This window comes from Triticum aestivum, chromosome 7D (assembly GCF_018294505.1).
Source record: "Triticum aestivum cultivar Chinese Spring chromosome 7D, IWGSC CS RefSeq v2.1, whole genome shotgun sequence".
In the NCBI taxonomy this organism is placed as follows: Eukaryota; Viridiplantae; Streptophyta; class Magnoliopsida; order Poales; family Poaceae; genus Triticum; species Triticum aestivum.
The window spans coordinates 159,422,865-159,450,489 of record NC_057814.1 but is presented as its reverse complement, the minus strand read 5'-3'; positions in this window follow the sequence as shown (position 1 = coordinate 159,450,489).

Here is a 27,625-nt window from a genome sequence, read left to right as displayed (position 1 = left end):
GCAAGATGGAGGCTGCTAGAAGCGTAGTCTTCGACAGGACTAGCTATCCCCCTTTTATTCTAGTTCAGTCCATCGATATTGCCCCTGTACACAGATACCCATGCATATGTAGTGTAGATCCTTGCTTGCAAGTACTTTGGATGAGTACTCACGGTTGCTTTTCTCCCTCTTTCCCCTCTTTCCATTTCTTCCTGGTTGTCGCAACCAGATGTTGGACCCCAGGAGCCAGACGCCACCATCGACGACGACTCCTACTACACTGGAGGTGCCTACTACTACGTGCAGGCCGCTAACAACGACCAAGAGTAGTTTAGGAGGATCCCAGGCAGGAGGCCTGCGCCTCTGTCGATCTGTATCCCAGTTTGTGCTAGCCATCTTATGGCAACTTGTTTAACTAATGTCTGTACTCAGATATTGTTGCTTCCGCTAATTCGTCTATGATCGAGCACTTGTATTCGAGCCCTCGAGGCCCCTGGCTTGTATTATGATGCTTGTATGACTTATTTTACTTTTAGAGTTGTGTTGTGATATCTTCCCGTGAGTCCCTGATCTTGATCGTACACATTTGCGTGTATGATTAGTGTACGATTGAAACAGGGGTGTCACAGGTCGCCCGGGCATAAAAACCGAAGACTGAAACCGAAAAGACCGAGACCGAACCCGAAAAGACCGAATTAGAAAAGACCGAATAGAAAACGGTCTGTGCAAATAGAAAACCGAACTAGTTTCGGTCTGATCGGTCATGCTATGTTTAGGACCGAATAGACCAAATAGACCGATTAATAAAAGCCCATCCCAAGGCCCGTTCGGCCAGCCCAATGGTCACGCACTAGACCCAACTACGGAGTAGAGTACACGACCTCGCATCCTCACACCCGATTCACAGAAACCAGCAGCAGCCAATCTCTCGTTCTCCCACTACTAACCCTAGCCGCCGCCCGCTGCTTGCCTCGATGCACGCCGCGTGCCCCAGAACGAGGACCGGCACCCGAGCGGTGGCCCTGGCCGGTGAAGACCGGCGCCCGAGCGGCGGCCCTGGCAGGTGAAGACGGGCACAGCGAGCGGCGGCCCCGAGCCCCTGACCGTGAAGACTGTCGCCCTGCGCCGCCGCCAACCCCAACCTCCTGTCGGTCGCTCCACCGCCTACGACGCGGCCGTCCGCCGCCGGTGCTCCACCACCCGAGGACCAGTTCAACCACCACAGTTCGTCACCACTCACCACTACCCGTCCTCTTCCACATGGTTCGTCCGCTGCCGGTGCTCCACCTCCCGACGACCTGCCCACTTTCGGTTCTCCACATCGCAGCTGAAGGTGAGCTATCCCACCTCTCTGTAAACCTGTGATTCCCACGAAAATAAGCACTCCCGCAGAATGTGTTTTGTAGGCAATACATGCCCTTGCTTTTTTGCGTCAAATGTTAGCACTTGGGGACAACAAATAGAACACTGTATTTGTGCTTGTTTTGTGTCAAATGTTAGCAGCTTCAATACTTCAGTACTGCATACACAGTAATGCATTTGTGCTTGTTTCCTGAAACTAGATATATACATGGTGTATATTTATGTTGTGATTTGATCAGGTCAATGTTGTTTGACAGACTAATGTCCTCTTTTTTAGATGTTTTCTAAACATGATGAGGAACTGAATGAGAATGAAGATGCATTTATGAGTGTAGAGGCAGATGCAGAAGCAGCAGCTGCAGAAGCAGGAGACGAATCCGTGTTACGTAGTATTATTGATGATGAAGTTGCCGAACCAACAGTTGTCGAAGGTGCCAATCTAGAAGCTGCTCAAGATGACAAGCCAATTGAAGCTGAATCATGAATCTTCTTACTTTGTGTCATATGAATCTTGTTACTTGCTCTCAAATGTAAACATGTACTGGTACTTTGTTACTTGATGTTGCATATAAACATGTATTGGCACTTTCCGCTCTCAAATATAAACATGTATTGGTACTGGAAGTAACATGAATACGAGTTCTACCAAATTAATTTGGTCTATTTGGTCAGGACCGAAGACCGAATAATAAAGACCGAAGACCGAATAGTGAAGAACCGAAAAGACCGAAATTATTTTGGTCTTCAATTCTAGAATACCGAATTATTGGAAGACCGAAAAGACCGAACCGAACAAACCGTAAAGACCGAACGCCCGGGGCTAGTCACAGGTGTTCTCGAGTGTCTAATAACTCAGAACCCGTGGAAAATTCGAATCGGCGAGAAATAATAGTTGATGAAGAACTCATAAGAAGTTATGTAGTTCCGTGATATTCTCGAGATACCAGTGGGTAATACTCTAGGGTAGAGCAAAATAGAGGTTGGATAGGTGAAGTGATCTGCAGAAGACACGTACTTTAACTTCTTCGAGAAATGGGATCAAAGAAGAACAATATGGTCAGAACCACAGTTGCAAAGGACCAAACATAGATACAAGATGAACTTATCAGAAGGGGATTATTATTATTACAAGAAGCTTCATTGATAAGTTCCACATCGGGTCCATGGGCATGAACACAAAGGTTCAAGGTCGACTCCCACTTCTCTAATGCACAACTTTCCATTCACTTCTCACATCCGAAGAAGTCGTAGAGTTGAAATTTTTACCTAACGAAAAGCCAGTTGAGTATAACCCGCATAATTTTTGAGTTCACACGGATTTAGGGAAGACATAGATTCAACCCATAGGGTCATCTTAGGAACATATACCAGAAACTTCACAAGTAAATAACTCAAGCCCGGAAGCAGAGTATGGTTGACAAGAGCGGGGATACAATTACCAAAGGCATTATGTATCCGAGGAAAGGCTCACAAGGTTATTGAATATGAAGGACGCAGTTGGATAAAACCCAGCAAAGGATCTGGTGGTCCACAAGGGATCTGATGTGAGCGTCGGTACTCAACTAGAAGAAGAAAGAATGCAAGGAGACCAGACTATAGTAACAACTGACTAATTCAAGCTCAAATGCAAAGGAATTATGATTTCCAAATCAATGGATCAGAAGAAAATGCTTTGTTTAAGGATGGATAAGTTGAACGGACTCAGAATGACAATCAATCAAGGCTTGATTTGTCGAACACCAGCTCATGTCCGGGGTGACATCTGAGTCGAAGGGAAGGATCTTAATTGTGATTGATGATTGCGAGCATTCACATACATATCGAATCTAATGCTCAAAATTACAATGACAAAGGATGCTAACAAACATTGCTAGACATATGGAAGCAACCATAATGTAAGCAGGTAAGGAGGAACAAGAGTAATAGGCTACTGAGGATTTTCGGAAGATCGGATAGTACTTCAAAGTATCTTGTGAATCACTTGATCAAATAGGAATGAAAAAATCCTCGATAAGTGTGAGGAATTATTCATAGGGGTATTCACGCGGCAAGGAACTGCAGGGCAGTAAGCATATAGGATTCTCGAAACATCGAGGAGTATTTCAGGACATCTTGTAGTAACAAGAGCAACTGGGGATGAAGGTATGAATGACAATGTAGGTAGTTACTCATAAGGATTTATCGATGGTAGGGATCGCAACGGCGAAGGGTACAAGGGTCTCGGGAAAACATCGGAGAGTATCTTCAGAATCTTCTGGTGCACCAAGCAATCATCTGGAGTGAGGTGCTCTCTGGGAGAAAGTATTTACGAGAACCTAGAGTTAGAGTTAACAAATTCATTTAACCCAATTCATATTTTGTTTTTTCATTTTATCTACTATATTATAACTTTTCCATGCCTTATACCACCGATAGAATCGATAGTTTCACCAAAACAAGCAAAACAATGCATCAAAAACAGAATCTGTCTTAAACAGGACAGTCTGTAGTAATCTGAACATTCACCATACTTCTGGTAGTCCAAAAATTCTGAAAAATTAGGAAAAAATAAATAATTTATATAGCAAGACTGTGCAAAAAGTTTCAGAAACTTTTGACATTCCAGTAAAAAACGTAAAATCACGCACTACAGACAAAGTTTTTGTTTTTGCACCGCACATACCAACAAGCAATCTACTCATCCTAAAGGCAAATCTTGGCACATTATTTTTATAATACAATGGAATTGTACAAGGGGATAATTATTTTTGTGAGAATCTTCATGAAAAATTCTACATTGTTTCCATGAGCATGAACACAAGTGTTCAAGGTCGACCCTCAGTTCTCCAATGCATAACTTCCAATCGCTTCTCTTTTATGAAAAAGTTTTTAAGTTCCCCTCTATATTTTTTGTTTTTAAACTTTATAAAAGCACTCAACAAAAATAAATGACTCTCTAAAACTTTCGGGTTGTCTCCCTGGTAGCGCTTTCTTTAAAGCCATTAAGCTAGGCATAAATTGCTCAAGTAATGGATCCACTCGGATCCCAAGGTATATCAAAGCCAATTTTAATTAACAATGATTTGACATTTAGTAGTAAGCACAAAGCAACATATATCATGCAATGACAAAGTCTAACTCTCTTCCTATGCATCGGCATGTCATACATGAACAATCCATGCACATCAAGTAAAGGCCAACACATAGCATAATCAGTTTCTTGCAATTTTATCATGTTAGAAACGTAAAGGGGTGGAGATGTAGTTCCTCTCTCATAATAATTGCAAGTAGGAGCAGCAAGCACATTCATATTATATTCATCAAAATCATCATGTCCAACGGTAAAAGACAACCCATCAATGTAATCCTTAATAAGTGCAAACTTCTCCGATATAGTGTAGTTTGGAGAATTTTTCAAAAAGATAATAGGACTATCATGTGTGGGTGCAATAGCAACAATTTCATTCTCAACATAAGGAACTATATCAAGTCCATATCCATAAGAATAATTCAAATTGGCATCATGGCCACAAGCATAACAAGCATCAAGTTCATCAAAAAGGGATATTTCAAAAGAATCAACGGAACCATAGCAATTATCTTAGCATTCATCCTACGGTACGAACGAAGGGACATTAACAATGTATGAGTTGAAGAGTTACTCTCATTAGAAGGTGGGCACGGGTAGCTAATTCATTCTTCCTCCTTTTGTTCTTCGCTCTCCTCATCATCTTTTTCATCCAATGAGCTCACAGTTTCATCAATTCTTTCTTCCATAGACTCCTGCAAAATATTAGTCTCTTCTTGGACAATGGAGACTCTCTCAATAAATTCATCAATATCGGACTTGTATTTATAATTATCATAGCAGTATTTAAGGATAGAAAAATTTTCAGGTCTATAAACTGAATCATCAAAATCTTTAAACTTTTCAAACAAAGATTCAATTTCATAAGCACCCTTAAAAGCAAAAAAAATCTTCTATTCGTTCCACATCATAGTAATCATATATACCATTAGCATAAGAAGCCAAGGTTTCATTATCATTAAATTTGCATGAAAAGGGAAGGTGTGGAGCATTCATCCTAGAGCAACAAGTATAATCATATCTCAAGCATAGCTCCCGAGCATACCAATGCAACATATCAATTTGATCCCATAATAATTTCCCTTTTTGTGTCAAGCGATAATCGCTAAAGTATTCACGTTGATCCAACGTTACTCCCATTATCAAGTTGAATGGTGTTTTCTCAGGATTATCAAAGTAGTATTTAATATCTTTCACATAACGAGCATCGAGGTTTTTAGGAAGTTCCCCATCTCCATGAGTAGCAAGTACCACTAATTCTTTTGGTGTTTCATGTTCCATACCCATAACTAAAGATAGAGAACAACCTAGAACAGAAAATAAAAACTACTTAGTGATAAAGCAAACAAGCACACACGAGAATATTCACCCCACGCTATTGCTCCCCGGCAACGGCGCCAGAAAAAGGTCTTGGTAACCCACAAGTATAGGGGATCGTTTGTAGCCTTCCTCGATAAATAAGAGTGTCGAACCCAACGAGGAGCTAAAGGTAGAACAAATATTACCTCAAGTTCTATCGACCACCGATACAACTCTACGCACACTTGATGTTTGCTTTACCAAAAACAAGTATGAAACTATTTTGCAAGAATAAAACTACGAGTACTTTGTGAGAATAAAACTACAAATAAATTGCAAGGTAATAAAAGTGGATAGCTTTTGTCAACAAGAAAGTCATTTGTCCCTAGGCAATCTATAACAAGTACCGGTAATCATTCTTGTAATTCTATATGAGGGAGAGGCATGAGCTAACATACTTTCTCTACTTGGATCATATGCACTTATGATTGGAACTCTAGCAAGCATGCGCAACTACTAAAGATCATTAAGGTCGTGAAACCCAACCATAGCATTAAGTATCAAGTCCTCTTTATCCCATACGCAACAACCCACCTACTCGGGTTTAAGCTTCTGTCACTCTCGCAACCCACCATAAGCAACTCATGAACGAATTGCAACACCCTACAGCGGGGACCCCTCACGTTTGCGCGAGACGGAGGGCACCGTAGGACAGCACCATAAATAAAATAAACAATCATACCAACCAAGATCACGATTAACCCACATGACAAAACAGATCTACTCAAACATCATAGGATAGCCAAATATCATGGGGAAATTATATATGGAGTTGAGCACCATGTTTAAGTAGGGATTACATCAGGGAGAAGGGGTGTTACACCGCTGCATAGAGGGGGAGAGAGTTGGTGTTGACGGTAGCAAGATTGTTGATGTAGATCGCCGTCACGATCCTTGCCCTAGCGGCACTCCGGTGCCACCGGGAGAGAGGGGGAGAGAGCCCCCCTCCTTCTTCTTCTTCCTTGGCCTCCCCCATAGATGGGAGGAGAGTTCCCCCTGTGGTCCATGGCCACCATGGCGGCGGAGGGGCGGGCGGCCCTCCAAGATTGGATCTCCCTCTCTGTTCTCTTCTGTTTCGCGTTCCCCTGATCTGGCCAAAAACCGTTTCTTATATTCCGGGAGATCCGTAACTCCGATTGCGCTGACATTTTAAGACGATTTTTTCCAGATATAAGCTTCCTTGCGCCCGAAGTAGAGCTCCAACCGACGTATGAGGTGAGCACAACCCAGCACCACACGCCTGGCACCTGGGGCGCGCCCTGGTGTCTTGTGGGCACTGTGGGCCCCCGTTTGCGATGATTCGAACTCCCAAAAATCACATTATTCCAAAATAATTCTCCGTAAAATTTTATTGCATTTGGACTTCGTTTGATATGTATTTTCTGCGAAACAAAAAACATGCAACAAACAGGAACTGGCTTTGGACATTGGATCAATAGGCTAGTCCAATAAATCATATAAATAGTTGCCTAAAGTATGTGAAAGTTGTATAATATTGGCATGAAACAATCAAAAGTTATAGATACCACGGAGACATATCGGGGCCTCACAAGTTTGTACCAGAGCCGACTGCCTGTAGGAACCCCCTTTGCAACTACTTGGCCGGAGTTGAGTCTAGTTTTTGAAAAAACTGATTTACCAACATGGCTGTGTGGCTTACGGGCCCACATCGCCAATGGGTGGTATTAGGATTTTTTACTCCTCGTCTATACTCTGGGACTCTGAACTCTCTTCTATTCGGGTTAAATGATTTTGCTAACTCTAACATTAGGATCTCGTGATCACATCCACCCGGAGATTTGTATTATCCCTTTCTCGAATTGAGGGCCAAGATCTGCTTCACAATGTTCACTGACCGCAGGATCCTTTTATCAAGGGCACCCTACCTCGTCACTTGCAAATCCCTCGCTCCAGTGGTTTTCCTCGACGCTGATGTAGCCTTTGCTATGTCCCGCTGATGTATCCCGCCATCGTGTGCGTGCGTGCCGCCTAATATGTCTAGGATGTTTCCCTTGTCCAAACTCATACGAACAACGTGTAACTGGCCCCGTGTATGTATCTGTATGTCTTTAATGACTATTACTTTGTACATAATGCGCCTTTGCTCATTGTTCCGATTACATCATGAATGACTCCATACACTTGCTCCACCCCTTGCTAAACTACCCCCTGTTGCTTTAAGCAGGATGGTTAGACCCACTGGCCATGACCGTGGTGACGACAATCCACCACCTCCTGAATACATGGCCGAAATGATACATCAGTTTGAGCTGAATCGCGAGTTCATGGAAGGAATCATGGCTCAGTTTACGCGTCTCAATATGAATCAACAGTCAGCCCAGTGACTATACAAGACTTTGCGCGTCTCAACCATGTCATCTACTGCAGCTCAACTCAGCCCCTTGATGCAGATGACTGGTTCCGTGACATCACTTTCGAGCTAGAGTCTGCTGCCCCTGCCAACTATGTCACCTTTGCGGCTTATTACCTGAAAGGTCCCACTGCTCAATGGTGGAATAGCCAGATGCATCCCTTACTTGTTGGAACCACCATCACTTGGCCGGAATTCCAAGCTACATTCCGCGGGCCAATGTCGGACCACCATGGTTAGTCACAACGTCCCCGTTGAAATTGAAGGGCTGGAACTCCATGTTTCCCCCAGTGTTTTGAAGTCATCCAATATTGACCTCATTCTGGGCATGGAATGGTTGAAAACACATACCGCTTCTATCATTTGCGCCACTAAAACCGTCCATCTACTACATCCATCAAATGAGATAGTGAGCTACCATGCTCATCTTGTTCGGAATGCCAAAGCACAGATTTATTCCTTGAATGCGTGAAACACTTCTCCTTTTGTGAGAATTGAAAACTCTACATCGAAGTCTGAAGTATCTGTCCAGTCCGCGTTCTCGATCAAGCTAAACGTCGCACCTGTGAGAGGACTATAAAATTTCTAAAAAGTTTAGTGGTCAAATCCTTCTGAAGATGAAGCCACTTGGGAACTCGAGGATCGTCTTCGAGATGAATACCCCATTTTGTTTCCTTCCACCTCCTGAAATTTCGGGATGAGATTTCTTGTAGTGGAGGAGATTTGTAACGCCTGGATAATTAAGCTACAGTAATCCTATGTTAATGGTGCCATGTGATTGTTTTCATTGTGGCTAAATCCCCCTTTGATTCCATCCGGTTCAAATTCAAATTTAAATTAAAGTCAAAATTTAAAGTTTTCAAAATACCAAAACTAAAATGTGCAAACCGAGGCAAATAATTCATAAGTATAATTGGTGAAGAAACCAAATTTTTATAAAATGTTTAAGTGCTCAAAATTAATTAAAATAGTGGCATTCACAATTAATTAAATGCCTTCTCTAATTTATAAAATCAGAAACTATTTTATTTGGGCCTAGAACTTTTTGTGGCAGAGGTTTAAACTAAAACACTAATTTAGGTGCGGGTCTCATATTTTTATTAAACTAAAATAATGTGGAAATTAAATAAAACAGTAAAAGAAAATAAACAAAAATAAAAAGGAAAACGAAACAAAAAACTAAATAAAAGAAAACCCCCACCCCTGGGCCAAATGGCCCAGCTGGCCTCACTGGCCGAGCCAGGCCGACCTAGCCGCACACCTCATCGTTCCTCCTCATCGCTATAGGATCGGGGGGGGGGGGGGGGGGCGGGGGGTGGGGGGGGGGATCGTGTCGGCCACCCGGCCACCGGCCAGTGCCGCTGCTCCCTACTTAAGCCCGACGACCCCCTCCGCCCGAACCCTAACCCCACTTTCCTCCCTGCGCCCCCGACCCCCCTCGAGCTTGCCCGTGGGTGATACGTCTCCAACGTATCTATAATTTTTTATTGTTCCATGCTATTATATTATCCATCTTAGATATTTTATATGCATTTATATGCTATTTTATATGATTTTTGGGACTAACCTATTAACCTAGAGCCCAGTGCCAGTTTATGTTTTTCCTTGTTTTTGAGTTTTACAGAAAAGGAATACCAAACGGAGTCCAATTGACGTGCCAATTTTTGTGGAATTTTTATGGACCAAAAGAAGCCCCAGGAGTAAAAGAGTTGGACCAGAAGAGTCCCGAGCCGTCCACGAGGGTGGAGGGCACGCCCTACCCCCCCGGGCGCGTCCCCCTATCTCGTGGACGATTCGGAGACCCCCCTGATGTGAGACCTACGCCAAAAATTCCTATAAATACAGAAACCTCCAGAAAATAACCTAGATCAGGAGTTCCACCGCCGCAAGCCTCTATAGCCACCAAAAACCAATTGGGACCCTGTTCCGGCACCCAGCCGGAGGGGGATCCCTCACCGGTGGCCATCTTCATCATCCCGGTGCTCTCCATGACGAGGAGGGAGTAGTTCACCCTCGGGGCTGAGGGTATGTACCAGTAGCTATGTGTTTGATCTCTCTCTCTCTCTCTCTCCTGTTCTTGATTCGGCACGATCTTGATGTATCGCGAGCTTTGCTATTATAGTTGGATCTTATGATTTTTCTCCCCCTCTATCTCCTGCAATGTATTGAGTTTTCCCTTTGAAGTTATCTTATCAGATTGAGTCTTTATGGATTTGATAACACTTGATGTATGTCTTGCATGTGCTTATCTGTGGTCACAATGGGATATTCACGTGATCCACTTGATGTATGTTTTGGGGATCAACTTGCAAGTTCAGTGACCCTGTGAACTTATGCATAGGGGTTGGCACACGTTTTCATCTTGACTCTCCGGTAGAAACTTTGGGGCACTCTTTGAAGTTCTTTGTGTTGGTTGAATAGATGAATCTGAGATTGACTGATGCATACCATATAATCATACCCACGGATACTTGAGGAGACATTGGAGTATCTAGCTGACATTAGGGTTTTGGTTGATTTGTGTCTTAAGGTGTTATTCTAGTATGAACTCTAGGATAGATCGAATGGAAAGAATAGCTTCGTGTTATTTTACTACGGACTCTTGAATAGATCGATCAAAAAGGATAACTTTGAGGTGGTTTCGTACCCTACAATAATCTCTTCGTTTGTTCTCCGCTATTAGTGACTTTGGAGTGACTCTTTGTTGCATGTTGAGGGATTTTTATATGATCTAATTATGTTAATTGGTGAGAGAACTTGCACTAATGAAAGTATGAACCCTAGGCCTTGTTTCAACGCATTGCAATACCGTTTGTTCTCACTTTTATCATTAGTTACCTTGATGTTTTCATATTTTCAGATTACAAAAAACCTATATCTACCATCCATATTGCAGTTGTATCACCATCTCTTCGCCGAACTACTGCACCTATACAATTTCCATTGTATTGGGTGTGTAGGGGACACAAGAGACTCTTTGTTATTTGGTTGCAGGCTTGCTTGAGAGAGACCATCTTCATCCTATGCCTCCCACGGATTTATAAACCTTAGGTCATCCACTTGAGGAAAATTTGCTACTGTCCTACAAACCTCTCCACTTGGAGGCCCAACAAAGTCTACAAGAAGAAGGTTGTGTAGTAGACATCAGTGGGCGCCCGAAGCCACGTCGCCATCGCTCGTCCATGTCGCCCTTGCGCAGTCCTCCCCGTTTCCTCCCTGTCGGACTCCCTCACGCCTCGACGCCCGAACCTCGGCAACGAGGGTGAGCTCACCGTCTCCTCATTCGTTCCCCTTCCTTCCCCTGCCTGTAGACGCCATTCGACACACTGCGCCGCTGCGCCCACGCTCGGGTGCTCAGCTGCGACCTATTCCCCTTACCATGCGCGCCCCGGGTCATCCCCTATACCCCCTGCCTGCTTGCTGCAGCTGCTGCACACGCGTGCCCGCACCTGTTCGCCCCGCTCTTTCTGCCCCGTGCACAGCCGTCTGCTTCCGCCGCTGACCGAGGCTGCTACCTCGCCATCGTGCCCCGCTCTCGTGCTGCTGCTCCCGGTGGCAGCCACAGCTGCGTCAGCCCGCGACGCCCCTAGCCGCCGCGCCCACACATCGCGCATGCCCGCACCTGCCCCAAGTTGCCACCGCCCGCAGCCCCTGCTCTGCCTGCTACTGCTGTCGCCGTGCTGGTACTTCTGTTCACATCACTTCACGCTATCGCCACCGCTTATTCTTGCTCCGCCCGCCGCAGCCGCCTTCGCCAGCCCGCACTCATCGCCCGCTGCTGCAACCTGCGCCCGCGACCCCCGCTGCCGCCCAGCCGCTTGCTGTCTCCGCTGCATGCGCCTCCCCTGGCCACTGCGCCCCCGCTCGCCTACCACGTCCGCCCGGTCGCGCTTCGCCGGCGACCTGCCGTGGACGGCGCCCCTCCTACGCGGCCTAGTCGTGTGCCCAATCGGGCCGACGCCGCAACCCCGTTAACCCGCGCCCGCTAAAACTCCCACTGCCTAGTGGGGCCCCCAGCCCCCTTTAGAAAGAAAAATAAATAAATAAAAATAGATAATTAGTTAATTAATTAATTAGCTTAATCAATTTGGTTTAATTTAACCTAATTAACAAATGAGCCTATGACAGGGGGCCACCCCATGTTGACCAGTCAAACTTTGACTGGTCAACTAGGCCCCACTGGCCCACATGTCATCCTTTGTGTACACAGAGCTGGGTGCACATGGCATTTAATCATTATTTTCAAATTAATAATAATTTTGGCAAATTGTTAAAACTTTGAAAATTAATAGAAAATAAACCATAACTCGGATGAAAAAGTTTTGTACATGAAAGTTGCTCAGAAAAGTATGACGAATCCGAATACGCACTCCGTTCGTGTGTCACACGTCCCTATCATAGAGAACATGGAACCGTCCCCCTTCGTTTCCTTTGTCCGAAAATACCAAACTTCTGGAAAACATTCCCAGATGTTCTTCCCATTCACTGGTATTGTTTAGCGCTGCGTTAGAACACCCCTAGCTCTGCATGTTGTCATGTCATGCCTTTGTTTGCTTGTATTTACTATTTCTTCCCCCTCTTCTCTCTCATAGACTCCAAGACCGCCGTTGATGCTACTGTGATCGACTACATCACCGACGACTCTTCTTCCCTTTCTGCAGAGCTTCCAGGCAAGAAAACCCGCTTGATCATTCCGATATCGCCCAGCTCCTTCTCTCCAATGCTTGCATTAGATTTTGCTACTGTAATTGATTGCTCCTATCTGATGCATAGCCTGCTTTTGTAACCTACTATTGTACCTTACCTGCTTATCCTAAACTGCTTAGTATAGGTTGGTTAGTGATCTATCAGTGACCCCTCACCTTGTCCCTATTGCCCCGGTTTGATGATCAATGACTCGGTCAACATGATCGACGTCCAGAGCACGACACATCACCTCACCCTCTTAGTTGTACAACTCCGCATAGCTACTATTGAGTGTCGAGGGTGATACTTTGTAACACACTCCTGATGATAACTCTGTAGTGTAGCTAATCGGTCGTGGTCTGTCGAGGGTGATTCCTCCTTCAGCATGATACTTCCATTTTGCATCATGTTTTATATTGATATTTATTGCATTATGGGCTGTTATTACCTATTTTGGTACAATACTTATGCCTTTCTCTCTTATTTTACATGGTTTATATGAAGAGGGAGAATGCCAGCAACTGGAATTCTGGACTAGAAAAGGAGCAAATCTGAGAGAACTATTCGGCAGAACCCCAAAAGTCTTGAAAATTTACGGAGAATTATTTTGGAATATATAAAAAATATTGGGCCAAGAAAATACCAGAGGGGACCCACCAGGAGGTGTGCCCTACCCCCTGGGCGCGCCCCTATGGCTTGTGGGCCACCTGGCAGGCCTCCGGTGCCCATCTTCTGCTATATGATGTATTTTGGCCTGCAAAAAAATTAGAAGAGAGCTTTCGGGACGAAGTGCCGCCGTCTCGAGGCGGAACCTGGGCAGAAGAGCAATCTAGGGCTCTAGCGGAGCTGCTCTGCCGGGGAAACTTCGCTCCCGGAGGGGGAAATCATCATCATTGTCATCACCAATGATCCTCTTATCCAGAGGGGGTCAATCTCCATCAACATCTTCATCAGCACCATATCCTCTCAATCCCTAGTTCATCTCTTGTATATGATCTTTGTCTCAAAACCTCAGACTGGTACCTGTGGGTGGCTAGTAGTGTTGATTACTCCTTCTAGTTGATGCTAGTTGGTTTATTCGATGGAAGATCATATGTTCAGATCCTTAATGATATTTATTACTCCTCTGATTATGAACATGAATATGATTTGTGAGTAGTTACGTTTGTTCCTGATGACATGGGAGAAGTCTTGTTATAAGTAATCATGTGAATTTGGTATCCATTCGATATTTTGATGAGATGTATGTTGTATTTCCTCTAGTGGTGTTATGTGAACGTCGACTACATGACACTTCACCATTGTTTGGGCCTAGGGGAAGGCATTGAGAAGTAATAAGTTGATGATGGGTTGCTAGAGTGACAGAAGGTTAAACCCTAGTTTATGCGTTGCTTCGTAAGGGGCTGATTTGGATCCACATGTTTCATGCTATGGTTAGATTTATATTAATTCTTGTTTCGTAGTTGCGGATCCTTGTGAGAAGGGGTAATCATAAGTGGGAGGCTTGTCCAAGTAAGGACAGCACCCAAGCACCGATCCACCCACATATCAAATTATCAAAGTAACAAACGTGAATCATATGAGCATGATGAAAACTAACTTCACAATAATTCCCATGTGTCCTCGGGAGCGCTTTGCTTTATATAAGAGTTCGTCTAGGTTTCTCCTTTGCTACAAAAAGGATTGGGCCGCCTTGATGCACCTTTTTTACACTTGTTACTTGTTACTTGTTAAGAATTATCTTATCACAAAACTATCTGTTACCGATAATTTCACTGCTTGCAGAGAATACCTTGCTGAAAACCGCTTGTCATTTCCTTCTGCTCCTCGTTGGGTTCGATACTCTTACTTATCAAAAGGACTACGATAGACCCCCTATACTTGTGGGTCATCAAGACTCTTTTCTGCCACCGTTGCTGGGGAGTGAAGTGCCTTTGGTAAGTGTAATTTGGTAAGGAAACATTTATATTGTGTGCTGAAATTTACTGTCACTTGTTGCTATGGAAAATAATCCTTTGAGGGGTTTGTTCGGGGTATCTTCACCCCGGTCGGAAGAGCAAAGAGTTGCCCCTCAACCTACTGAACCTACTGAAAATATTTATTATGAAATTCCTTCGGGTATGATAGATAAACTGCTAGCTAATCCTTATCCAAGAGATGGAACATTATATCTTGATATGCATCTAATATATGTGGATGAAGTTTGTAGATTATTTAAGCTTGCAGGTTTGCCCGAGGGTGAAGTAAATAACTAGGTCTTCCCTTTATCTTTGAAGGAGAAGGCATTGACATGGTGTAGGCTATGCAATGATATTGGGACTTTGAATTACAACCGATTGAAATTGGAATTTCATCAAAAGTTTTATCCTATGCATCTAGTTCATCATGATCGGAATTACATTTATAACCTGGCCTCGTGAAGGAGAAAGTATCGATCAAGCTTGGGGGAGGCTTAAGTCAAAGTTATATTCATGCCCTAATCATGAGCTCTCAAGAAAAATTATTATTCAGAATTTTTATGCTCGGCTTTCTCGTAATGATCAATCCATGCTTGATACTTCTTGTACTGGTTCTTTTATGAAGAAGACTATTGAATTCAAATGGGATTTATTGGAAATAATTAAACTCAACTCTAAAGATTGGGAACTCGACGAAGGTAAGGAGTCAGGTATAAACCGTAAGTTTGATTGTGTTAAATCTTTTATGGACACCGATGCTTTTCGTGACTTTAGCACTAAATATGGACTTGAATCTGAGATAGTAGCTTCCTTTTGTGAATCCTTTGCTACTCATGCTGATCTACCTGAGGATACACTGGTGCACGTCGGTCCTAAACAAACGGTTTAAAACCCCTTTCCGCGACGGCATTTGGAACCGTCGCCAAGTGAGTGTGGGCAATAGGGGGGGGGTCCTTCCCACACGACCTAGAAACCGTCAGGGATAGGGCCCCTACAGTACTCCTACTCGTTTCTGCTAGCATTGCCATCGTAGTCGGTATTCTGTGGTGCTACGTTTATGATGCGTGACCCATCACAAATGGTTCACTATTATAGAACATGTATGATGCATGGCCCATCACAAACGGTTCACCCTTAAGAAGATTAGCTAATCGTCGTACGAGTGTCGGACAGGATAGAAAACGTCAGACCATCGTAACATTGTCGTACACGACAACTATCACACACGCTATTTTGTGGTGCAACATTTACGATGCATACTTCATCAGAAACAGCTCATGGTTGCGAATCGTGTACGATAAGGCAACTAACACAAACGTTTAGTTTGCCCGCACCATTTGTGATATTGTCTGACATCGCACACACTTTGCAAACTTCAACTGTGTGCATGCTTGCACACGTTTCCTCTCTGTGAACCTTCTCGGATTATGGTGCATATCGCAAACGTATGTGTTTTACCAACCGTGTGTGCCGTAACAACCTGGAGAGCGTAATTTCACCATAATTTAATTGCTTCTTTTCCAAATTGTACCGGATTTGGATTTGAATTTGAATGTATGCTACAACTTTATTCATATCCATCAGGTTCAAACAACCAATGCATTATTCGATTCATAGGTACATATGTTCAAGAATTACATAAGAACCAAATAAAGAATGATGAACCACAGTTGTATACTTGTACTATTAAAGACGGTAAAGAAAGAGGCGAAATATATTCTGGTTGCTGAACAAGGTGAATCGGGATGCCCATATTGTGCCCTCCTCCATGCAGAAGGCACGCACTACTCTAGTCCAACCCCTTGTGATGGCCGACCTCCCATCCTTCACGGTCTTCATGAAAACATCTAGATAATCATCATGTTCTGGTAGAAATACTTTAACCTTTGCATGCCCACCAATCATGTAGTTTGAGAGGTAATCTTGAGTAAATTGCTTTGGCAACCACTCCAAAGGAATAAGATTTCAGACATTGTCATCTAAACAACTCATTATGGGCAGTAAAAAGAAGGCTGCAGAGTTCTTACTTACCATCCTGCAGTTCGCTGTTGTCTTGGATAAAGTGTAACCAAATAGTTTAATTGCCATCTTTGGACCCATTTTACACTACAAAAAAATACACTTCCGTGATGATACGTGTTTGTCATAGTAGGTCACGTTTTCTGTCATGCATGTACATCCATGACGATTTTATGCCAGAATCAAGATAGTCATACCTATGTTGTCGTAGAAGTGTTCCATGACATTACCAAAATTATCATCATGGAAGTGTCCACTTCCATGACAATAAATCGCGCATCATAGAAGTGCTTTCGTCAAGGGTGACTGACACATGGCATCCACCATAGCGGCTCGCCGTTAAGCTATCGGGTCCGGTTTTTGATCCGATAGCCCGTTAACAGCCCGGACCAATGGTGATTTTCTACGTGTAAAATTCTCATTGGCCGGAGGAAACATGTGTCTGCTCCTCGGTGGGCCAGATGTGGCCCGTCCATTGGAGGAGACATGCCTATGATACGTCGACACGTGGCAGGGCCCAACAGAGGCCCATATAGGTTAAATGGGCCAGCCCAACTAAAGGCCCACAAGATTTTGCGGACCATAATGGGCCGGCCCAACTAAAGGCCCACAAGATTTTGTGGACCATAATGGGCCGGCCCAGCTAAAGGCCCACAAGATTTTGCAAACCATAAAGGGCCGGCCCAGCTAAAGGCCCACAAGATTTTGCCGCCCATAATGGGCCGGCCCAGCTAAAGGCCCACAAGATTTTGAGGACACTAGTGGGCCGGCCCATTCACAGGCTACCATGTTTTGGGCCAAATGCCGGCCCATATTTGATCCGGTCCATTAACAGCCTGCCATGTTCCGGGCCTAATAAAGGCCCATATGAGATCCGGCCCGTTAAAATCCTACCACGTTCTGGGCCAAATTACGACCCAGATAAGATCCGGCCCTTTAAGAGGCTTTGGGCCAAATTATAGCCCATATCAAATTCGGCCCGTCAACTGGACGCTATACTCATGGGCCCACTTGCTAAAGGCCCATTTAGTAATTCGGCCTGATATTAGTTTCAGCCTGTTGAAGGCCCGTTTAACATTTCGGCCCTATATTTATTTCGGCCTGTTAAAAGGCCGTCATATAGTTGGGCCTAACTACGGCCCGGTTTGCATCCGGCCTGCACACAGCCGATAATCTGATTGGGACAAACAAGGACCGAGACAATTTTGGCCTGTTAATGGCCCGTGATGTGATTGGCACAATCATGGGCTGGGGTCTATTTCGGCCTGCTGCCGGCCCGTGAGCTGTTCGGCACGTTTCACACCCAACATACTTTCAGCCTCCTAAAAGCCCATTGAGTTTTCTTGCGAAAATAGGGCCGACGGTTTACTCGGCCTATTAAAGGCCCGAATCTACTTGTGGGCCAGTTTACATTTAGGCATGTTATCGGACCAAGATGACTGGGCCCATGATGCGGATCATACATAGTGATTTGCATGACGGCCCGATTATGTATCGAAATTTTATGGTTTGGCCGGTGTAGCGATCCGACCTCAAACGGTCAAACCTCTGTGCATAAGTGTCATCCCTGGACCGGTAATGCCGAAACACACATTACTTGAAGGGTTTATAACAGAGTGCACTCACACAATTATTACATCGAATGTCTCAAAAGAGAACTTATTATAATAATATGGCTTAAGGCCATCTAAATAAGATAACTGCGGAAGCATCGAAGGTAAATGAGTCCATCAACTCCAACGGCATAGCTGAGTGCACGACAACAACCTAGCGCACCATACTCTTCGTGTGAAAAGTCTGCAACATAATACGTTGCAGCCCGAAATGGGTCAGCACATGGAATATGCGGGCAAAATAACACTGTAGAGCAATGAACAAGATAACAGCTATATGTACATGCATATATGGCTGGTGGAGGCTCTATGGTTACTGTTTTTGCGTAAAGCCAATTTTTCCCTACTGCAAAGGAATATATTTTATTTAACTACAAAGTTGGTTGAAAAACATTGAGAATGGAAACGCCATCTCAATCCCAAAATTAATAATCAATAACCCAACAAATTAATTAAGAGTGATGCGATCATCATAATAATTCAAGAACCAGATACTCAAGATGTCCATAACCAGGGACACGGCTAACATAGTTTGTACACTCTATAGAGGTTTGCGCACTTTTCCCCACAAGACTCGATCTCCTCCGTTGAATTTCTCGCACTACATGGTGTTTGAGAAACGGATGACCGAGACACAGTCTTTCAAAAGCATTAACTCTTTCGATGGGTAAACCGCACCACCTACATGCCCTACATCTGCTAGTTTACCACTAAAAGAGGTCACACAACATACTCAACTATGCCAGAGCCCATAATGGCTTGTGGCTGCACACGGAAGTTTCTAGCATGAATTATCTTATGATCCCTTTGAGCCTGGGTGGCGAACCATAGGATGATCACACGGATTCCCTGGGATCTCCTTGGAAAACACTGGATTCCCCAGGTGCCCACAAACAATCCACTCAGATGTGTATTAAAGTAGCCACCTTAAATAAACCCTTAGTTCATAAATAATCTCTCACATCTGTCATGAATCACTCAACCAAACCACGTCTACGGGCATAGCATAGCAGTGTAATCATAACGTAGTAGTTACTCCCAGGGTTTGAAATAAACGATAATAGGTTCTACCTCATCATCTACTTCCCAATACCCACATGTTAAACAGTTCCTACTCATCCAATGTTTGAGGGTTGAAACTAATGCATAAAAACTGGGTAATAAGGAATATGATCAAAGTGTTACTTGCCTTGCTGACGATCTGAAAACCTTAGAGACTCGTAGTAGCACGCTTCGCACTCCGGAAATTCTATCGCAAACAAACAATAGCATACATAAGCAATCAAGCATACATGCAAGGGTAAAACTCAAATAAAAAGATCCAAACTGAAAGTTCAACTGAAGAGCTTCGATTTGCAAAAAGAAACAATCGAATCGGAGCTACAGAACTGGAACTACGATCAAAAGAAGTTCGTAAACAAATCTGCTTGAAACCAAATGTTTAAATTGTCAAAACCATGTTCCAGTTGATTAACTGGCAAGAGGGGTCCGAGACAAAGATTTTGGTGTTGGTTTCACTGGATTTGGACAAACGGTTAAAAAGTTGCGAGCGTTTGAGGATCAGGGGCTAATCTGCGATAAAAATAATCGCGGATAGGTCCCTGGCCGAAAACAAAATAAACAGAAAAAGACTAACGAACGGACGTTCGTTATCAGAGACAAACGGATGAACGGGTTTGCGAACAGAGGCGTTCGGGTGAACGCTCGCTAAATAGATCTGATCGAGAAAAACCGAGAGAACCCTAACCCTAAAAATAAAAACCAAACTAGTTCGACAACCGAAAAAAACCGAAACAAACCGATGGTTTTTTTACCGGTCCAGGACGAAAACTGGGGTCAGCGGCGAAGCGGAATTCCGGCGAGTCGCCGGCTTCGCGAGGCGGGGCGGCGTCGCGGGCGGGGTGCGGTTGCGTGCGGCGGTAGGCGGCGGCGCGGCTTGGCGAGGAGGCGGCGGGGTGGTGGCGGCGGCGGGGGCCTCGGCCTATTTAAAGGCCGGGGGGCGGCGTGGCTTGCGCGAGGGGCCGGCCCGGGGTGGAGTCCGGCTCGGACTCCCCTCGGTGTCCGTGCCAGGCACGGCGGCGGCGGGAGGAAGGCGGCTCGGGAGCGCTGGGCGTGATTTTTTTTAAAAATAAATTCCACCGAAAAACAAAAATCCTAATAAAATATAAAAAATTTCTAAAAATGCCAAAAACAATATTCACCGTCTAAATAAAATATTTAGAACAAAGTGAACATTTTTCTAGCCTAAAAATGCAATTTTGAAAAATGCATATTTTTCTAATTCAAATAAATAGCAATAAAATCCAAATAAAAATTATTTATTTGATTTTAAATTTTTTCCTCCAATATTCCTCTCTTTTTGAAGAAGTCATATTATCTTCTCTCTTTTATTTTTAATATTAGGATATTCTGAGAGAAAAATATTAAAACCAAAATGATCCTCTTTTCGAATTTGAGAAAAATTCAAATATGAAAAATTTATGAAATGTCCAACTCTCTCCTTGGGTCCTTGAGTTGCTTAAGATTTCTAGGATCCCAACCAAAAATGCAAATAAAATATGATATGCATATGATGACCTATGTATAACATCCAAATTGAAAATTGGGATGTTACAGCCGGTTTACTGCGAAGATAGGATATATATACAGTAAAATAACTGCAGCATCGTGAATAAGAAAAAAACCTAGACTATACAATAAAGAAATTACGGCATATTACATCCACTGGGCATCAAAGTTCGGCACTATGATAATAAAGCACAAGCAGACAGCAGATTACATACACTGGGCATCAAAGATCGCCACCAGTGCAAATAAACACGCCGACAAAATAATATACAAAACCATCAGCACTTCAATAGAGTTCAAGAAAGGTTAGCCCTGCTCGGGAGCTGCAGCGCAAGCAGCTGAGCAAGCTGATGAGATTGCGCTTGTTTGACACTTCTATCCTCCTCACTCTAAAAGATAAAAAAGCAGACAGATGACAGGTTTTGTACATATAAGTATGAGTGCTGACAATTCATCACATTTCTTACTGACGAATAAAGTAACACAGTTTAAAATAGCATTAACACAATATGGTATTATTCAGGTGAAGACATGGCAGGAAATGACATTGTGAAGGAGTTGGCAGCTTCACGACACCACTGGATTACAGATCAAGAACTCATAAGTATCAATGGTTAATGTGCTGTCAATTTATCCCATTTCAGATTGGCAAATAAAGAGATGGTTTAAATAATAGTAGAATGATATGACATTGTTCATAGTTAAGCCATTGCAGAATATGACATTGTGCTGTAGTGGGTAGGTTCACGACACCACTGGATTACGGATCAAGAACAGAAGCATACATGCAGTGCAAAAGAAGATCACTTGCTTTGTATAGTTTAATTTACATGGTGTGAAGAAGGAACTTGGTTGTACAACTGAAAACTTAAATTGAGAAGGACAAACTTTTGTTTATGAACTACATAATAAACTTTAAACATGCAATTTGATGCAAACACCAAAAATAAACAGCTGTTGCAATCATGCCTAACCAAATATACACAATAAAGTTTGAAGGCTTGAGAAGGACAAACTTACATTATTGGTGAAGACAGGCTCTATAAAGCCCTTGTCCATGCTGATGGGGGGGGGCAATTCAAGAAGTTTACCACATAATCTTCTTCATAAGCATTGCCTTTAATCTACATTTTGTTAAGAGTAAATATAGATGTGATAATATAAGAAAAATTGGAGAATATTTAAGATCAGATGAAGAGTGATGCTACATAACCAAGTAGCTATAAATGTAAGTACAATGATATAGGCAAAAGGTACAACCAAGAGCAATGCAGAGCTAAACTTCTTCAGTACCATCGGTGTTATCCAACCTTATGGTAAGAGTAAATATAGATCTGACGTGTAGAAAATGGAGGGCAAAGGAAAATAAGCTGCAGAGTGATGGTACATGTACAACTAGCTGTCAGTATAAGTACACTGATAAAGGACAGCAGGTACTTACAAGAACAATGTAGAGCTAAAAAATTTCATTGGCATTGGATATATTCTACACTAATGTAACCATTCATACACATCAGATAATTTGGAGCAAACAATTTATAAGCAAGCTATCACATAATGAACCATGTATGTATGCAAGTACAGTGATACAGGACAACATGTACTAACAAGAGCAAAGCAGCGGGCAACATATTTGCGATATCTTGTCATCCTTTTCAAACCGGAATTCTTCTTCGAGCAGATTTCCTGCAAAAAAGATCCGTAAGGCACATGTGCAAAAGTAGAAGTTCAAATTGTCATGTGATATCATAGACAGTACCTCATCCTAGGAACGAGACTAGTGCATGACAAGGTTTTTCCATTCAATGTCTTCTAAATTTAGCATAGGAGACTTCACCAGAAATTCGTTTATAGACTTTCCATCAAAGTGTGATTTCCTCAGGTAACATCGATACTGTTGCAATGCTTCCTTGAAAAGCGCAAGCAAGCTTTGCTCGCCATGACTATCCAGATTGACCCTCACCTACTTACAACAATGTAATGTAAATCATTGATGTGTTCAATCAGCAGAAAACAGGAAAATAATCACCATGAATAATAGCACTTACACGTAAGTGGGACAGGAAGATGTGAAACGGTGTTTGTCTTCACTATAATCTTCCCATGATGGGAATATATGCACGTAGTCCCTAACAACATTGAATGCATTGTCTTTTAAACTGGGAATAACTGGAATGGGGTTCCAATCTGCAGGGATTGGCCGTCTCTGCCGTAGGGATAGGTCTTCCGCTGGTGGACTTGCTGTGCTTTTTGCTGGAGTGGGATTTTTCTGTGGTACGGCTGGTGCTATGGCAACTGAAATCGGCATACCTTTTGCTGGAGTGCAGGTCCTGTGTGGTGGGGCTAGTGGTGTGGCCAGTGAAGTATGGGTACAGTCTGCTGGAGTCGGTCCTACGTTTTGTGTCACTGGTGTAGAGCCAATATAAGTGGGGTGCTGTCTGATTTCTCTGGCACCACCACGTTTTTCAAGGACTTTGCTGGTGCTCCTTCAGGTTCAGCAATCACCCTCTTCCTTTCTGATGTCTGATGCATAAGAACAACATTTGAGTGGAAAAACAAGGTATGATGACAGATGAATATGTATTGATAATGGATGGGTATGGCATCTTGACATATATGATGAGTAAACTAAGCAAATGGCGGTGCTACAAAGTAGAAAAAATGCAAGACAACTTATGCATGATACGCGCAATCAATAAAACTTTGCCAAATTAGAACAGGCACCTTGATGGGTGAACAGGACAGGCCATTTGCCTTTGACTCCTCGAGGTCAGAATAGTCATTAGGATCATATTCTGAACAAGAATCTACAGGTGGGGAGCGTATGAGTTTCATTGCATCCAGAATGGCACTCAATGCCTTGGTGCCAATTTTGTAAGTCGTTGCAGTGTTCCACAATATTCTTCTGATGCGCGGATTCTGATATTCACTGTGATTATGTATAATATCTGAGAAGCATGTTAACATAAATAGTAGTGACATTATCTTTGTAATGCAGAGGATATTCTAATATAGGGGCGCCCCTGTAAACCCTTGTGTGCTATCACTGGATTCTAATGAGAGAGCCCATGTGTGCTGTAATATGGTGCGTGCATTAATATAATCTGGCACAAGTACACAAAAAAATAGGCTCCAAAAGTAAGGATAGTTGGTAGATGATAGGTTCATAATATACTGTATAGAGAGTTTATTGCCAAACCATGATAATAAGAGCACACAACACCTAGGCAGATCGTCGTTTACATAAAAGGGGTACACCATAACCAGGGTATATAAATCGGGAAAGTGGAACTGGCTGGAAATTACGGTGTTGTATTGCGCTACTAATTGAAAGCCTATCGATCACGTATAGGCCCGCTCTATCAGCTGTTGACTGCAGATGTCCCTGCTCCCCTTCCTAACGAGGAACATACTGTACGTACTAAATTCAGAATAACAAAAGAGTAACATGTTAAAGAACAGAAGAGGAAGCATATTCTCAAGGTTCCGCTTCATTGCATACAGTGTTGGTTGCCCACTCATGATGAATCATAGCGCCCAAAGAAATGCAATTCCATGCTGTCTCTCTATATGTGGCCACATGCATTTGGAAAATCAAGTGGGAGCATTACCTGACCAATTAAATGTGTGTCTGTTAACTAATATCAGTATCATATCACAATTCATATTTGAAGAAGTAAGCTTTGGACTTATGATTGGTGTGTTGTTTAGGTTCAAGAGTGGACTGCTGCTAGTGCGACACAAAGCAGCTACGCAGATCATAGTGTAGATATATATTACATGAAAATCATAAGCATCACAAGTAAAATCAGCAAAGTGGAACTTGCTGGAATATATGTGCTAGTATTGCCGGTACGGCTAGAAAGGCTTCGGATACCAACTCTCTTCAACTGAAGGTGCGGTACTGTTAATATCCGTGTAACTCTCAAAGGCGACACAGCTCCCCGCATTTCCTTGCTAATCTTATAGGATTCAAGTGGGCAGGCCACTACAATTCCTATTCCTATCACTACAAAAAAAGACACATCCGTGACATTTTGGGCCGAACGAAATTATTTTCTGTCATACATATGACACTTCTATGACGATAATTGTGACAAAACCCGGTATCATCATAGATGTGGTGGGCTCCTACTTCTATGACAAAAAATCATGACAGAAAATGGGCTTTTCATCCTGGGCGGGCCGGAGACGCAACTGCATGACATTCTTTGGGCCGTCCATGACGGAAAAAACCATGGTAGAAGCGAGGGGGAGGAAAATTTCAGGGAGTTCCCGGTTACGGTGGGAGGTCGGGGGCCGAGCGATGCGCGTTTCTCTCATACACGTACGCGCGTGTGTGCGAGGCGTTGGCTCTAACTGAACCCGAGCGAGGCGTTGGGCTCTAACTGAACCCGAGCGATTGCACTGCAGGCTACGCGTTACTGAACCCGAGAGATCGATCGATGGCTGTTAACTGAACCCGATCGAGCGATTCCTTCGCTACTGCTGCTAACTAAAGCCGATCGATGCTGCCTCTGGGATGAACAGTGAGTGTTGCGGGGGGAGGGGGGGTTGGATGAACAGTGAGCGGTGGCGTTGCCTCTGGATGAACAGGACCCCGTGGTGTGGTGGAGGGCTGGATGAACAGTAGACGGTGGAGGGGTGCCCGTGGAGGGGTGGTTGATTGGACCCCGTGGTGTGGAGGGCTGGATGAACAGTAGACGGTGGAGGGGTGCCCGTGGAGGGGTGGTTGAACAGGACCCCGTGGTGTGGAGGGCTGGATGAACAGTAGACGGTGGAGGGGTGGTTGAACAGTAGACGGTGGAGGAGCGCGCGGTGGAGGCTGGATGAACAGGAGCCCGTGGAGGCTGGAGGAGGTCGACGGTAGCCCGTGGAGGCTGGAGGAGGTCGACGGTGGAGATGAACAGTATGCCGTGGAGTCCCGTTTTGCGGTACGCCACACCCCTCCTGATGAACAGGACCCCCGTTTCGACCGTAGGAGGTCCGTTTCGTCCGTTTTGCGGTACGCCACACCCCTCCCGATCAACAGGACCCCCGTTTCGACCGTAGGAGGTCCGTTTCGTTCGTTTTGCGGTACGCCACACCCCTCCCGATCAACAGGACCCCCGTTTCGACCGTAGGAGGTCCGTTTCCTCCGTTTTGCGGTACACCACACCCCTCCCGATCAACAGGACCCCGTTCCGAACGTAGGAGGTCTGTTTCCTCCGTTGTGCGGTACGCCAGGCCTCGTTTCCATCGCCTGTTCCGTCCAAGCCCTCCCGATGAACACGACTACGCATTCCGTTCCGACCGAGCCGGTTGGCTCCCCATGAACACGACGATGACGCTGTTTCTCCGTTCCGACCCAGCCATGTACGTATGTGCAAGTAGGCGTTCGAGACCCCGCCCGTATGTACACATACATGGCCGTATTTTCTTTCTTGCACCCTGGCCGCTGTACGTACGTGTACATGCTACGTGCGCGCCTATACTACGACACGTGCGCGCCTCTACATCGACCAGTATATATGTGCGTACACGTTCGCGACCAGAATGACAACGCTACGTACGCTTCAACCAGGTGGGTCCCGACTATCAGGCACTTCCTTGCCTGCGAAGATGTAGCTGGTGGGTCCCAGCAGTCTGGGGGCAAATCGTTTGTTTTTTTTTTTGCCCAGACGCACTTCCTTGCGTGCAAAGATGTAGCTAGTGGGTCCCAGCAGTCAGGGGGGAAACATTTTTTTCGCGAAATACGGTGGCCCGTCCGGTGGTTCCCTGCTGTCAGGTGGAGGAATAATTATTTTGCGCATAATAAGGAGGCACTTCCTTGCGGCCGCCGTGGACCCAGCTGTCAGCCTCTCCACGCACAGTACTCTTCCGATGGAAGTCGGTCGTTGACCACCTTGACCACACCGCGTCGAGAGCACCACGGCGGTGGACGATGGCGAGGCCTAGGAAGGGGACGATGCGGAGTCGGGGAAGACGCAGCAATGGATGCCCACGCGAAGAGGAGTACGAGGGTGAGGCTGCCATCGCCACAGAATAACAGGGGGTGTGGGTGAGTAGAGGGATGGCCTGGCCAGCGGTGGGAGTAGTAGGGGGCGGTGAGGCCTCCGCCGCATCGCAGCCGGCCACGGGAGGCAGGAGCACGAGGCACGACCGGCGCTGGTTTGGGCGGCTGGAGCAAGAAGACCAGAGGTTGAAGAAGCACTACGGCCGTTGGATGGACATCGTACGGTCACTGGAGCTAGAATCATGCATATTGACTAAGTTGACAAATCCCTCCGTCCCCGTCAACTTAGTAGGCCCATAAGTCAGCCTGCCACTATACTGGGTCCCAGCTAACAGGCGGAGTATTCATTTTTTTTGTGCGTAATAAGGAGGCACTTCCTTGCGTGCGAAAATATAGCTGGTGGGTCCGAGCTGTCAGCGGCGATAACGTTTTTTCCGCGAAATACAGAGGCCCTTTCGGTCGGTCCCTGATGTCAGGTGGAGGTATCATTATTTTGCGCGTAATAAGGAGGCATTTCCTTGCGTGCAGCCGTGGACCCAGCTGTCGGCCTCTCCACGTACAGTCCACTTCAGATGCATGTCGGCTGTTGACCACGTTGACCAGGCCGCGCCGAGAGCACCAGGGCGGTGGACGACGGCGAGGCCTAGG